The sequence below is a fragment of the Dioscorea cayenensis genome, chromosome 2 (genome assembly GCF_009730915.1).
Source record: "Dioscorea cayenensis subsp. rotundata cultivar TDr96_F1 chromosome 2, TDr96_F1_v2_PseudoChromosome.rev07_lg8_w22 25.fasta, whole genome shotgun sequence".
Taxonomy (NCBI): domain Eukaryota; kingdom Viridiplantae; phylum Streptophyta; class Magnoliopsida; order Dioscoreales; family Dioscoreaceae; genus Dioscorea; species Dioscorea cayenensis.
In genome coordinates, this window is record NC_052472.1 from 8,772,586 (window position 1) to 8,786,912 (window position 14,327).

General features: G+C 40.7%; 1 non-coding gene across 1 annotated transcript; it reads right to left on the reverse strand.

Annotated features, from left to right (window-relative positions):
* Positions 1-11,088: 11,088 nt before the first annotated feature.
* On the reverse strand, positions 11,089-11,194 carry LOC120281123. Its single transcript, XR_005542498.1, has one exon. It is a non-coding gene; the product is annotated as a small nucleolar RNA R71 (small nucleolar RNA).
* Positions 11,195-14,327: the final 3,133 nt, after the last annotated feature.

Consider the following 14,327-nt stretch of genomic DNA (forward strand, 5'->3'; position numbering starts at 1 on the left):
TGGTAGGTTGAGCTCGGGAAGAGCTCATGGTCTCCATCGTTAGCTCAAATACGTCGACTCATCGATGTCAAAGGACTGATCCTCGTCCTGTACTAAAAATAAGGTCCCGTACCTCATCGACAAGACCTATGCGCTCGAGTGTCGGCCAATCTATTGGGTACCCCTCCATGAACCTCTGGTCGACGAGACTCCTATAGTAGGCTACAGTGCTCGGGGATCCTTAAGCAGTGAGTGCTTGATGGCGGAGAAGACTCTCCGGTCTTTTTCTTTTTCTCGGCCTCCGCCTAGAGACCATTACTTGATTCTCTTTTTGATCCATAACCTATAATTTAGAAAGAATATGAAAAATCAATAAATAAAATATGGAAAATACAATACCGGAAGGGACAACTGGTGCCCAATGGATACATCACGACCGTTATATGACCATAATGATCGCAATATGCCTATTACCAAGGCCGTGATGTATCTACGGATTGATTACAAAAGGATACACAATGGCTCGTTATTTGACTCGTGACTCAAGCTGTGCATTGTGCTATTGCCACTCACGAGTGTTATGCTGTTTTGTCCTCAAGTGGAACAGCGTACTCGCGATAATGGGCTTTCTTCTATTACCGGTGTTCTTTGAGGGTGAGATTAGCGGGAAAAAAATCTCACAGCGGCCTTACAGCAGGGTGGACAACACCCGTCATGGCTCATCTTTCCCTTGTTCGGGTGTTTGAACACAGCGCTCATCACAATAGCCATTGTTTATCGAGAGCAGGCGTTGTGATGCGACCATGGTGAAAAAAATTTCTATACATTGGTCTATTTTGATGGAAATTTACATAAAAAAACATTCACCAAGCATCATTAAACAATTTCATGCCATTTGAACAATACAAAATTATGATTTAAAAGATTTTGAAGGGTTCTTACGAATTCGGCCGAAAAGAGAGAGTTTTTCCGTGGTGAGAATCGAGTGGATGTGGTGCTAAATTGAGCGGAAACAAGTCCGAGCTCCTCTAATCACTAGGCAAAAGATCGGGGGAAGGATCTCTGGTGAGTGACGAGAGAGGAAAGTGAGTTTTTGGTGAGAAAGGCCAAGATTCGAGCCATTGGCGACCTTATATCTCCCATAGCAGGGGTTAACAATAGCCACAACCAATGGTTGTTGTGCATGCATTCAGTTTCTTGAGGCACCACGATCGTTATAAGCCCATTATAGGGCCATTGTCAACTTGTTTGAGGCTCAAAAAGTTCCAAGTGTTGGCAACGGCTGTTCTAGGGCTAGTTGTGTTCACCACGGCCATACAGCAGGGCATGGTAAAGCCATGATGAGACCTCTAGAAAACCCGAGTCAAGGAGCAGCTCTATAAAATAGCCGTTGTAAATCACCACAACTATCACAATGGGCATTGTAAGCCCATTACAGACTCACTTAGTTTACTAGAAAAGTCTATCTCTCTGCTTGAACATCATAACAGGTATAACGGGTTTACCACACCCGTTGTGATGCTCTCAGTGAAAAACTAAAGATTTTTCTTGTGTAAAACGACATGAAAATAATTCCTACTGATAGTACTAGACTCCCCAATCATGGTTTGCTCATAAAATTCAATGGAGGTGAGCCAATTTCACACTTTCATCTTGATCACCACTTTCTGTATTTTATTAACTAACGACTAATGTTGAAAACTAAGAGTAAACGAACTAAAGCCTAGAAAACTACTTGAGTTGCCTCCCAAGAAGTGCTTATTTTACATTACGAGGTTGACATACCTATTCTTACCTCAAGATAGCTCAGATAGGTTACTTGAAGCATATATGGAAGTCTTTCCTTCATTACCCATTTTCAAAGTACTGGAGTTTGTTACCTCAGTAGTGTGATCCTCTTTTGGTTGTACCTTCCTCCACACCTTCTTTGTTGATGTAGCTCTCACATTATTCCCTCTATTGTTCCTTTGAAGTCGTAGCTTTGCTAATTGTATCTATCTTTCTCCAGCCTAGTTCTCCACATATTCATGAGGAGGGTTCACCATGAATACATCCTTCACAAAATCATATATAGAACTATTAGGCTCATGTGCAAAATAACATTCATCATCTTGGACTATTGAGTGCTTCATAGCACTAGGGTTTTTAGTACACCACTTCTTCATCTCCCCCTTTTTAATGTCATCTTTCCATCTCTCCAATTGATGAGGGCCCCGGATGTATTTAGGAAGGGTCATCCAAAAATGAGTGGGGGTCTCTACATCCTCATCTATGTCAAGAATTAAAAAGTCTCACGGCGAAGACAAATTTTTCCATAGTTACAAGCACATCTTCCACGATTCAGCCATGATCTCCTCATTGATCTATTGGCCAAATGCAAGGTCATTCTTGTCGGCCTTAGCTTTTCCCAATCCAAGCTTCATGTATATGGTGTATGGCATTACATTTATGTTAGCTCTGGAATCAGAGAGTGCGTTTTCTTCCATGCCATCACCCAACAAACATGGGATCACAAAGTTTCAAGGATCTCTTAACTTTATTGGCATCTTTTTATCCATGATGGCGAGCAGGTTCTAATTGAGACTACCGTGTCGACCTCTTTCCAACTTCCTCTTGTTGGTGAGCAAGTCCTTAAAAATTTGGCATACTTTGGCATTTTTGGATAATACTTCCACTATGGGGATGTTTATATGGAGTTGCTTGAAGATAATCATGAATATCTTAAGCGCACATCCTCCTTATACGCTTTCGGGTCTAGAAGGGTAGGAACTTGAGTTTTGTATTCTTAAAGCGTAGGTCGAAGTTGGTGATGACTCTTTTTAGCTCTTCCTCAAGCCTTCCTCTTCCTCCTCTATGGATTCTTGTGAAGTACTAGGGTCATCATGTAAGGCTGCCTTTTCTATCGTGACACTCAGAGCTTGAGTGGTCCTTACCTGATGGTCTTACCACTATGGAGTGGGGATAGCCTTAAAACTGCTCCCTTGGGTTTGTTTCAGTGTTGCATGGGAGGCTTCCTTGAGGTCTTTTTGTACTAGCTCTTGCCAACTATCTAACTTGATTTTCCAAGTTCTTGACTGATGCTTAAATGTTTCATAATGTCATATCAAACCCGTTTATTACGCATGTCGTTACTAGTCGTATACTTGGCCAAAACATCAGCGATGGAGATCTTCCTTTCAGTTTGTAGCCATTGGGATGGTATTAGTAGTTCTATTACGGGGAGGCCTCTTACAGCTGACCACGACTCTAGGAGAGATTAGGATGGTTACTCGATCCCACGGTTATAGGTGTTGCTATATGGGTTATTTTGGTTCCTCATGACTCCTCGATATAGTCAACATGTTCCATAGGAGACTCTTGCTGAGCTTATAATCGGGGCATTGAGATGCTCCATGCCCTCCTCCATAAGTTTCACAAAACAAAATAGCCTTGGAGTTCAAGCTAGCACTGCGACCATCGCTCACGAGTAGATCCGACTAGTGTGCAAGTGCATCTACTTTTCGATCGCCAAAGTGGTATCTCACGTCAATCTCATGCAGCCTGGCCATCTTTGGCTGTCTCCCTCTTGAATTCTAATGTGATTCATTATTTGCCATGTCTTTCAATAACTGCTTTGCTTCTTGAGGATACTTGTTACTTAGAGATCCTCTCTTTTGCAACATTAATGATCCGCCTAGTGTGGTAGTTCGAGCCCATTATACAAAATTTGCAATCTCATCCATGAGCCAGATCCATGATGCGAGCACCGCCTAAGAAGGTCCTTGAATCATTCATGTGCCTTATGAGTGTTTTGATTCTCCTTGCTTAAAATGTTGAGGATCTCACACTCTGATCTTTTGCTACCTTACTTGGTGGGAGTATCATCCAAGAAATTTCTCCACTAAGTGCGTTCCATGTCTTGATTGATCCCAGTGCTAGAGAAGTATACCACCAGTATACCGATCCTCTTAAGCTAAAAGAAAAGAGTCACAATCCGATCACGTCATTTGTTACCATGTTCATCTTAGAATGCGAAATAGATCTGTAAAAATTTTGGTGATGGGCACTATGGAGTCTTCATCATGCTGAGCCATCAAGCCCGTAGAGTTACGGATCATCACAATAGTGCTAGCTTTGATTTTGAAGTTGGTAGAGGCTACTCAGGGAGCTACACATAATTCTTCCCCATAAACTACGGTCTCTCATCACTACGGCGGTGTTCTTGGTGGATTCAGCCATAATTCTGATTCTACACTATCACTATCACTATTTGCTTCTACAAGCTGGCCTATTCGAGTCTTTTGCAACAGCGTTAACTTTCTCTACGGTTCCATTTTGCTTCCTTCTACTAACTCCAGTGTGATTAGCTACGGTCATGAATAGTTACACAGTAGATGAGAGTAGCGTAATAAGTCTTCAACGCTATATAAGTATAGTAATAATATAACAATAAATAGAATTAGCTAAAACACTAAGCTACAAGTTTTTCTTGAATCTCTCAACTGATTGCCAAAAAAGGCACCAAAAACTTAGTGAGACGAGGTTATGGATGTGTAAATTATACAAATATATGAGCATGCAAGTATGCACTTAATACTACAATTGGTCCATTATACACATAGTATATGGGTTATGAAGTAATACCTAGTGGGTGAACATAAGAGTCGATGTTCCCTAGAAAGAATGGTGAGAGGCTCCTATTACTTTCTTTTCACTTAATCAATAGCCTAATCATTATGCACTTTCTTTAGTTTACTTGTACAATATAAGGAGTTGGGAGTATGTACTATAAGTATATTGATTATAAATTATGATAGGTGTTAAGTGTCAATTGATTTCTAGGTTCGAACCGAGGGAATTCAAAAGAGCCTACTAGCCCCAATGAGCCATGGCGACTAGGTCTAAATCACTAAGAACTTAAGATGAAATCTCTTTCCACCACGACCTCGAGGTTTGCCTTAAGTGTGAGGGAATCCAACAAGAAGAGAGACCAATCGGACCCTAAGCCTAAGGGACAATCAATCCTTAATTCAAAAACCTAGTTATGCCTAACCTCTCAGAACATGCATAGATCTATAATGGCATGGGTGCCATCAACATGGGGGCATATCCTCCTCATCTACATCAACATGTAACAATCAGTTAAGAACATGCAATGATTACAAAAACTAGAACAATTTGTATTAATCAATCAAGATTCATAAATAATAACCGAGGGACCTAGACATACAATTCCCCTCAAATTATGTTCTTATGGATCATAACAAGCAATGCATAAAAGCACAAGAGAACCACAAGACCAAATAAAGAATAAATAAGCTTTTAATGTATTTCAAGACTAACTCCCTCCAAATTCTCTGAAGGTTGGGGATTAGGGCATCCCAAGATTGTCCAGGTGATGTGTGTCACCCACGCCCATCTAATGATGATCTTTGAAGATGCCTGTCACGTGTGATCTTCTCCGATGATGCTTATTGTCATACTCTTGAGAAATCCATTAGAATCTATTGGAATATGGACCAAGCTACCATCTCTCGTCACTCAAATCTCTAGAAATCCTACCATCCTAGGGTTATTCGGAAGAGTCTCCCTCGAGATTTAAAGAATACTGGGGTATTTATAGTAATCGGCTTTGCCACGGGCTCACTGATAAGTGCTTGTGTATAAGTATTACTAAGTATACTTTTCTTGTATTGAGCATCATTTTTATTAGATTTTATGGCTCATTCGTGTGTATTTGTGTTCTTTTGTGCATTAAGGATTATGGACACAAGTTTGGAAGAAAGAAAGCAAAAATAGATTATTAATGCAATTGTTGACGAAACTCTTGCGTTGAATAAGGATCAAGGCACAAGTTGTGATCAAAGACATGTGGGTGTGTGCCAACCTCCAAAATGTTCAAGTGAATACACAAATTGGAGGGGCACAAAAGGGCAGATCCTGCACTCTATGTTCCGACTTGTGTAACATTGTCGAAGCTTCATCAATGTGTTCGAAAGTGAAGATGCAATATGATTTACCACATGAATGTGTGCCCAATCATGCAGCCTAGATGAAGAAATTGAAGGTGGGAGCACTACTAGCACTTCTATGTAGAAAAGTAATGTAGCTATTATTGTTCACGACTACTCGGGAAATGAGAAAGCTAGAAATCAATAAGCTCATGTGGATGCCGATTTCAGCCCTTTAAATACCACTGCCATAAGTTTATTTTGGGGATCTTCTTCCTAAATTTTGCCTATCTTTTGGGGACAGCGCAGTTTGGGTTTGGAGAGGTTTTACTGGGATTTTGGAGCGTTCCTACTGTATTCAACATCGATTTTCTTTGGAGGAGAGTTATTGGGGAGCTTTCGATGGCTTGGATTCGAGGGGGTGTGCCCTAGGCTTGAGCGAATGAGTCTTTGGAAAAGGCAAGTGAGCTCTTGAAGACCATCAACACGGACGACAAGGGGGTTATCTCTATGGATTTTTTGCACTAATTTTTAATTTTATTTTGTATTTTGTATTGCTCCATAGCGAGATAAACCCCTAATGGGTCCTTGGACTTGTAAACCCTAGGATGATTTTGTTTCATTGACTTCTATTATGTTTCCTTTAATTGATGCTTTAATTGAGTTTTAATCTTGTGTGGTTATTGATTTGATTTTGCCTTAGAGTGACACTAGGGTTGAGAATCTATTTAGGTAATCCTTTAGAATGAGTGACACTTCATTAGGGATTAGACTTAGCAAGATTGAAGAAGTGTTGAGAGGATGAGTTGAGAGGTAGCGGGAACATCCCCTTTCCCCTTCAACGTGATTTTATCCTACCTCCATATTCCATGAGTTTTTTTGTAATCATGATAGAGTGAAGTTCTAGAGACAAACTCCACTTTCGGGACTTAGTTGCGCTAGTAGCAGTGAAGTGTTGAGTAATCCTTAGTGCTAGGGATTAATCGTGATAAGGGGTCTTTAGTCTGGACCAAAGGGTTAGATCTAAATTAGGGAATATGGTTTATCACCTAAAGTTCCTAAAACCTAAAGTAGTCTCACACAGCATGAGGTGTTTAGAGTATAATATTCCATAGGGACATAGTGTAGTGGTTATGCAGTTGACCTTAGGTTTTGGGGACCTCAGGACTTTGGATTTTTCATGACTCATTAAACTTCAATTAGGGAGGCATAATATTAGTCTTGCACTGAAATAATAGTCCCTATGGTGAGTATTATTCGGGTACCTCATTTTATAATTCATTGTCCTCTACGATTACTCTTGCTTGTTCTCTTTTTCTCTTTTCTCTTTGCATTAATATCATGAATCAAATCACAAATTGGTTTTTACTCTAGATAAATAACAATACTTCTTGTTTCTTAACAACTATTCCCTGTGGATTCGACTACCCACTCACTGGGGTATTTTATTACTTTGACGACCCGTGCACTTGCGGTATACACGCAGAAGGGGTGTGTCACTCACCAAGGGGCGTTGTGATGGCTGTGTGAGTAAGTTATTACTTGGGCTAAAAGTCGTATCCTGGCATGGCCTTTGGATGTTATGTGTCTTGACAATAGTCATTATGGACTTCACAATGGCCATTGTGAGACAATTATTTCTTCTATGTTGCTATCTGAGCTCATCTGCTACCACAACTTGAGTCATGATAGTAGTAAGTGTAGACAGCGGGCATTATGTGTGGTCATAACGCCGAGTTGTAAAGTCGTAGTGTAGCCTTGATTTAGCAACTTACTTTATTTTTGCTTTTAAAACATCCTCGAATTCGCTTATTTCTTCCCTAAAATAGAAATAAAGTTCATTATAAACCATTGAAATTCATACTAATGAGATGTTAAACAAGTACAATTTCATGCTAAATGTAGTGTAAATGATATAAAAAATGACCAGTTTAGCACTTATCACCCATACACTAGATTGAGGAAGAAAAAGCCTTATTGGTCCAAGTGGCATTATAGATGAAGATTTTTAATCAGAGTAGCATAAGAAAAGGCAGGGCTATGTTAGAGGACGGGGTTCCATACTCCTTCAAGGAGGAAGAATAACTCAAGTGATGAAGAAGATGACAATCTTTATTTCCACATCCAACAAATACCCAATGTTTACAAAAACTAAAGAAGAAATTGGATCAATGAATCACGTATCTATGATCTTGATTGTTATATCTTTGAGCTGGTGTGATCTCTCATTAAGTGATTAGGGTCCAAAATCTACTTGCATGAAAATTCAAGTATTCATAGGCAAGCATCATCGTACAAGTTGTTCAAGGTAAAAATGATAAAAGAAAAAATCTCAGAGTTGTATGAGTAAGTTGGAACATCAGTAGTGCTTGGTGCAGTGATATCTCGAGAAGAAATAAGAAAAAATGGTTGCTTGACAATTGAAGAGCAAACTGAAATTGTGCCACAATAAAAGGTGATGGTGATAAAGCGTACTCGAGGGCATTCATGATCAAGTGGCTTATCCTAAGGATACTAATGTTCCTAAAGCTTAAGTAGTTCAATGGTATAAGGAACTCTGATCAACATTTGGCTCATTTCGTAACAACATGTGGGGACACAAGTAGTAACCCATCTCTATTATTCGTTAATTTAATGTTAGATTTAACTGGTGTAGCTTTTTATAAGTGTATGTGTATGTAATGTCAGTATTTTTCTCTTATAATGAGGCATTACTTTTATCAGATTTTATCACTTAAACATGTGTATTCATGTTCTTACGTGCATATAGGGTTGTGGGAGACAAGTATGGAAGAAGAAGCCAAAAGTGAGATTGTGAACACACTTTGTTGATGAGAATCTTGGAGTGAACAAACGTGAAGGCACAAGTTGTGCTCAAGATATATGAGTGTGTGCCAACCTACGTTGTGCCTCGGTGAGCATACAAGTGGAGGGGCACAAAAAGGCGGTCACACTCATGTGTTCCGACTTATGTAATGCTAGCAAGATTATCATCAAATGTGATTTTATTGAAGATGTAACGTGATCTACCGCATGGATGTGTGCCCATTCATGTGGCCTCGATGAAAGTGTGGATTCGGGGAGTATTTTTAGTGAGAATCTGTAGCAAAGTCGATGTCGAGAAGAAAATTACAGTAGTTCTTTACGTTCATAGGTATTTGAAAAATCGATTCCTGCATATTCACATGGGCGTGTGGAAATTTCACACGCCCGTGTGGATGCCTGATTCTAGCCTATTTAAGTCGCAACTTCAACCCATTTTGAGAATCTTTTTCCCATCTTTTGCCCATCTCTTCACGATCTTTGGAGGCGCTCGCGGCTAGAGTTTGGAGAGGTGTTGGCTGGATTTTTGGAGTGGTTCTCTGCCTTCAACACCGCGTTCCTTGAAAGATAGTTATTGGGGTAGGTTTTCGTCGACATCGATTGATTGAGATTGCCTAGGCTTAACGAGGGAACCTTTAGAGAGCTGACTACTCCACAAGACCATCCACATGAACACCAAGGAGGTTTTATTCATTGATTGCATATCTTTAGTCTCGATTCCATTATTGATTATATTTTGCTCTATGGAGAGCTAAACCCCTAGTGGGTACTTAAACTTGTAAACCCTAGGATGATATTGTTTTTGACCTTTTTACTATGCTTTCTTTTAATTAATGTTTTCAATTGAGTTCCAATCTTGAATGCTTGTTGAGTTGATTTTCCCTTAGAGTGACACTAGGGGTTGAGAATCCATCTTGGCAACGCTTTTGTGGATGAGTGACACCATGAGGGTTAGACAATGCTAGATTGGAGAGGGTTGAGAGGAGAGTCGAGAGGTAGCGGAACATCCCCTCTCTCCTCCTGTGTGATTTATCCTATCTCCACATTCGAGGTTCTTTGCGGTCACGATAGAGTGAAGTGCTAAGAGGCGAACTCCGTGGGGCTTAGTTGTGTAAGCAGCAGTTGAAGCGTTGAAGTAATTCTTAGTATGTGGGGCTTAATTGTGACTAGGCGTCTTCGCTTGGACCAAAGGGTTAGATCTATATTAGAAAATAGGGTTTATCACTTAGAGTCCCTAGAGCTTTAAGCAACCTTACACAGTGTGAGACCAACCATTATGTTTCTCGATTGATGCTTAATGACTCGTGGAAATCCTAAAACACGGTTGACGTTAGGTTTGGGACCGTGTGTTTTAGGATTTCCATGATTCGATTAAGCATCAGTGAGCTATAATGATTGATCTTCACTGAAAACATAGTCCTAGGGTGAACAATGTCCGGGTGCCCCAATTTCTTTCGATTTCCTCTCCTATCTTTTATTTACGCCTCTTTCTTCTTTCCTTATTTCTATTTTCATTGATTTTATTTCACACCACTATCGATTCATCTTCATTATAGTTAAATAGCAATCTTTGTGTTTTTTATCACTATTCCCTGTGGATGTGACTACCCACTCACTAGGGAGTATTATTACTTTGACAAACCCATGCACTTTTGCGGTTCACGCAAAAGGGCATTGTCAAGTTTTTGGTGTCGTTGCCAGGGAATAGGCGTTTTGGAAACACTTTGCACTTTACTTATTTAGTTATTCATCACTTATTCTATTTCACACTTTCTTATTATTCCATCATTCTGATTTGTTTTCCTTTCTTTGGTTACAGCTCCAGGTCATGATCCGAGAAAACCCTTCAACATTGGTTGAAGGAAATCCCACGATAGTGAGCAGAAGAATTCATAAAAAGGGAAAAAGCGTACGAAACGAGTTAAATCAAGTAGAAATAGAGGTGAAGGGTCCGATAACATGGTAGAATAGAATGACGGCAGCAGAGGACACTACTAGATTATGCCGGACCATGCAGTTCTTGCACGCGAGTCTAATATTGTCGCGTGACCCGCGATCACGGCTCGAATTTTTGAGTTCAAGCCCGGAGCTTCATCAAGATGTTATAGCGATCGACACAATTTAATGGTTTGGTGATGAGGATCAAACAATGACATTGAGAACTTCTTAGAAGTGTGCGACATACTCAAGATTAATGGTGTTACAGATAATGATATCATGTTGAGAGCCTTCCCATTTTCCTTAAAAGTGAGAGCAAAACAATAGCTACATTCATTACCTAGAGCATTAATCACTACTTGGGAGGAGATGGTAGAAGCTTTTCTTACCTGATATTTTCCTCCTAGAAAATCATGCAAAGCTTAGGAATGAAATATCATCTTTTGTGCAAAAGCAATTGGAGTCTCTATTTGAGACAAGGGATAGGTTCAAGGAGCTCTTCGGAAATGTCCTCAACATGGGTTTCCTGAGTGGATAATCATTCATACTTTCTATAATGGTTTTGAACCAAACATGGAAGCGAGTTACTTGATCTTTGCAATAGGAGGTACCTTAGAAAGTAAGACCCCAGACAAGGCCCGACATCTTATTGAAGAAATGGCTATGAATAGTTATCAGTGGAACACAAGGGACAGAAAGAAGGTAGCCGGACTTCATGAGATTGATGCAGTTACCTCATTGGCGGCCTAGGTTGAGTTATTGAGCAAAGTTGGACACTCTAACTTCTCCTAGAGTAGCGACCCTAACTAGTTACACTAGGGTATGGGAGAGGACATGCTCCATTAGATTACTCGATCTCTATTGGTGGTACATCCTCGATGGAATAAGTAGATTTTTGTAGGAATGTAATGAGAGGCCAAGGGAATCCATATGCAACACCTACAATCCAGAGTTGGAGGAGCCACCCAAACCTTTCTTGGGTAATCAAGGGCAACAAAGAGCCATGGTAACTGCCACGGAGTTCCAACAACAACAACAAGCCCGAACATGGAAAATTAAGTTTCGGGGTTTGGAAACCCGGATGATTGATTTAGAAAAACTTTTGACCAAGTTCATCCAATCATCGGATACAAGGTTTCAGATCGATCTAAGCTACACTTGAACCACACCGCATCATTTACACAATTTAGAGAATCAAGTGGAGGCAGTGCGAAGTCATTATCGGAGAGACCTCAAGAGCTTAACTAGTAACACCGAAACCAACTCAGAGAGAACATGTAAAGGCTATCACTTTGAGAAGTGGCCATGAAGTTGAGGGTAGGCTCTAAGCAAGAAGACCAATGTTGAAGCACCGAGTTCGTGAGAGGTTGAGGAAATAGCGAAAAGAAGAGGGGTGGAACCCCCACCTTACAAGCCAAGAATCTCTTATCCTTCAAGATTGAAGAATGACCAAAAATGATGAGCAATATAGAAGTTCTTGTGTCTATTCTAGCGAGTTGCATATCAACATAACATTTGTGGAGGCGTTGTCTCTAATGGCTCACTATACAAAGTTTTTAAAGGACCTCTTAACCAACAAGAGGAAGTTAGAAGAGAGTACATCACTGTGATTTTAGATGCTTTATGTTCGTGGTGTTGCAAAAAGAATATGCCGAACAAGAAGAAAGAACCCAGAGCTTCATCATTCCATGCAACATTGGTAATTTGGGTGAGGAGAAGCCATTGGCAAACTCAGGGGCTAGTATCAACATCATGCCTTACACATGGTTCCAGAAGCTAGGCTTAGGAGAGCCTTGGCCCACTCAGATGACACTTCAATTGGCGGTCGAATGGTGAGACATCCGAAGGGCATCATCGCAAGATGTACTCATGAAGGTTGACAAGTACATATTTCTTGTGGACTTCGTAGTGTTGGATGTTGATGAGGATGTTGATGCTCCTTTGATACTTAGAAGGCTGTTCTTAGCACTTCTACGGCTCTTATTGACTTCGTATTGTTGGATGTTGATGAGGATGTTGATGCTCCTTTGATACTTAGAGCTGTTCTTGCGCATCTCTGGCTCTTATTGACATAGGGACGGCGGAGAGTTGACATTGAGAGTTGGTGATGACAATTTGGCATGTCGCCTCGCGAAGCCATAAGACATTCTCTTGACTTTTGATGATACTCTTTACTTTCTTGACACTATTGATGAGCTAATTGAGTGAATATGTGTAGGAAATGATGTATACGGACCCATCTGAGGGGTTACTAGACCAGAGATGATGAATGAAGAAGTTTTGATACTTGGTCTAAAGGGACAAGGTGTAACTCGCCCGGGGATCATAAAGAAGATGATCAGGAAGATGAAGCAAGCAAGGAGACATCCGAGAAATTACCCAAGGCTAATGAGGGATGTGCAAGAATGAAGTAAGGGTGACGTACCCTCGTGTGGTAACATGCTCGACTCTCTCTCTCACCTTGAAAAGATTATGTTCAACATGCTTTCAGGTTATGGGTAAGAAGAAAACCTTCATCTATGAACCCCCATGAGATAAGGTCAGATATGTCAAGCTTAGTGACGTTAAACAAGCGCTTCTTGAGAGGCAACCCAAGTCTTTACTGTTTTCTAGGTTTAGTTTTGTGCTTGCATGAATAAGAACTTGAGTGTTGGTATTTTAATCTTTTACATGCTTTTGTTGTGATTTTCTCGTAGATTATTGGTGTTTTCGTGTGCTTAATTGTGTGTGGTGAAGTTTCTTGGTCGTTTGAGACGTGTTTTTCATGATTCTCTGGTTAGTTTTGCATAATATAGGAAGGCTATGAGTATGTGTAAATGTCTTGAAATTTTCTAGCGAGCTACGAAATTTGTTCTAAGTTATCCAAAGAAGACACAGCGTACGTGGAATTTCCATATAAGTGTGGTTTTTGTTCGAGCTCATCCAGGAGAACACGGGGCATGTGTCTACTCACGTGAATGAACTTGTGATGATCATATGCCGGTGGGTGAAATTTCCATGCTGTTTGTGTATTTCTGTCACAGAGTTGAGAACTCTATCCGAGACGCACGGTGTGTGCGCCTACGTGGATGACTGCAGCATACACTACCGGCCGTGGATAATTTCCACATGCCTATGTGAATCTCTGCAGAGAGTTTTTGCCATCCGAGAAAATACAAGAGGCGTGTGGTGCTCCCTATGAAGATCCACACACCCGTGTGGAATTTTTCATAAGGACATGTGAAACACTTAGAAGTATTTCTCGGGTCGAGTGGAGGAGCCACGTTGGTGTGTAGGTGCTGTGAGTGGTTGGATGCGGATTAGTGTCCATCGAGGGAGCGGCAATTTTGTATTTTTGACTTTGGAGGTTCTTGTTTCTTTCGAGTTCGTACCCGTTCCTACCACTATTTGATAGTATGAGGCAGCCATTTAGTTCAAAAGCTTTGAGGCGTACCATAGCATGAGTGTCACTGCAGTTCTCTATCCGACTTGGGCTCTATGATGGGTGTTCATTGATATTGAGAATGCGATTGTTTACCCTCTTGACTATCCTAGTAGTTTGACTCCCGCGTATGAGACAGCGGACCTTTGTGCGACCAAGGTCGGCACTGGTAGGGGTCGAAGGCTACATGCCTCTCCCGAGCAGAGTTACGGATACGTTCATGCCATCTTGAAGAT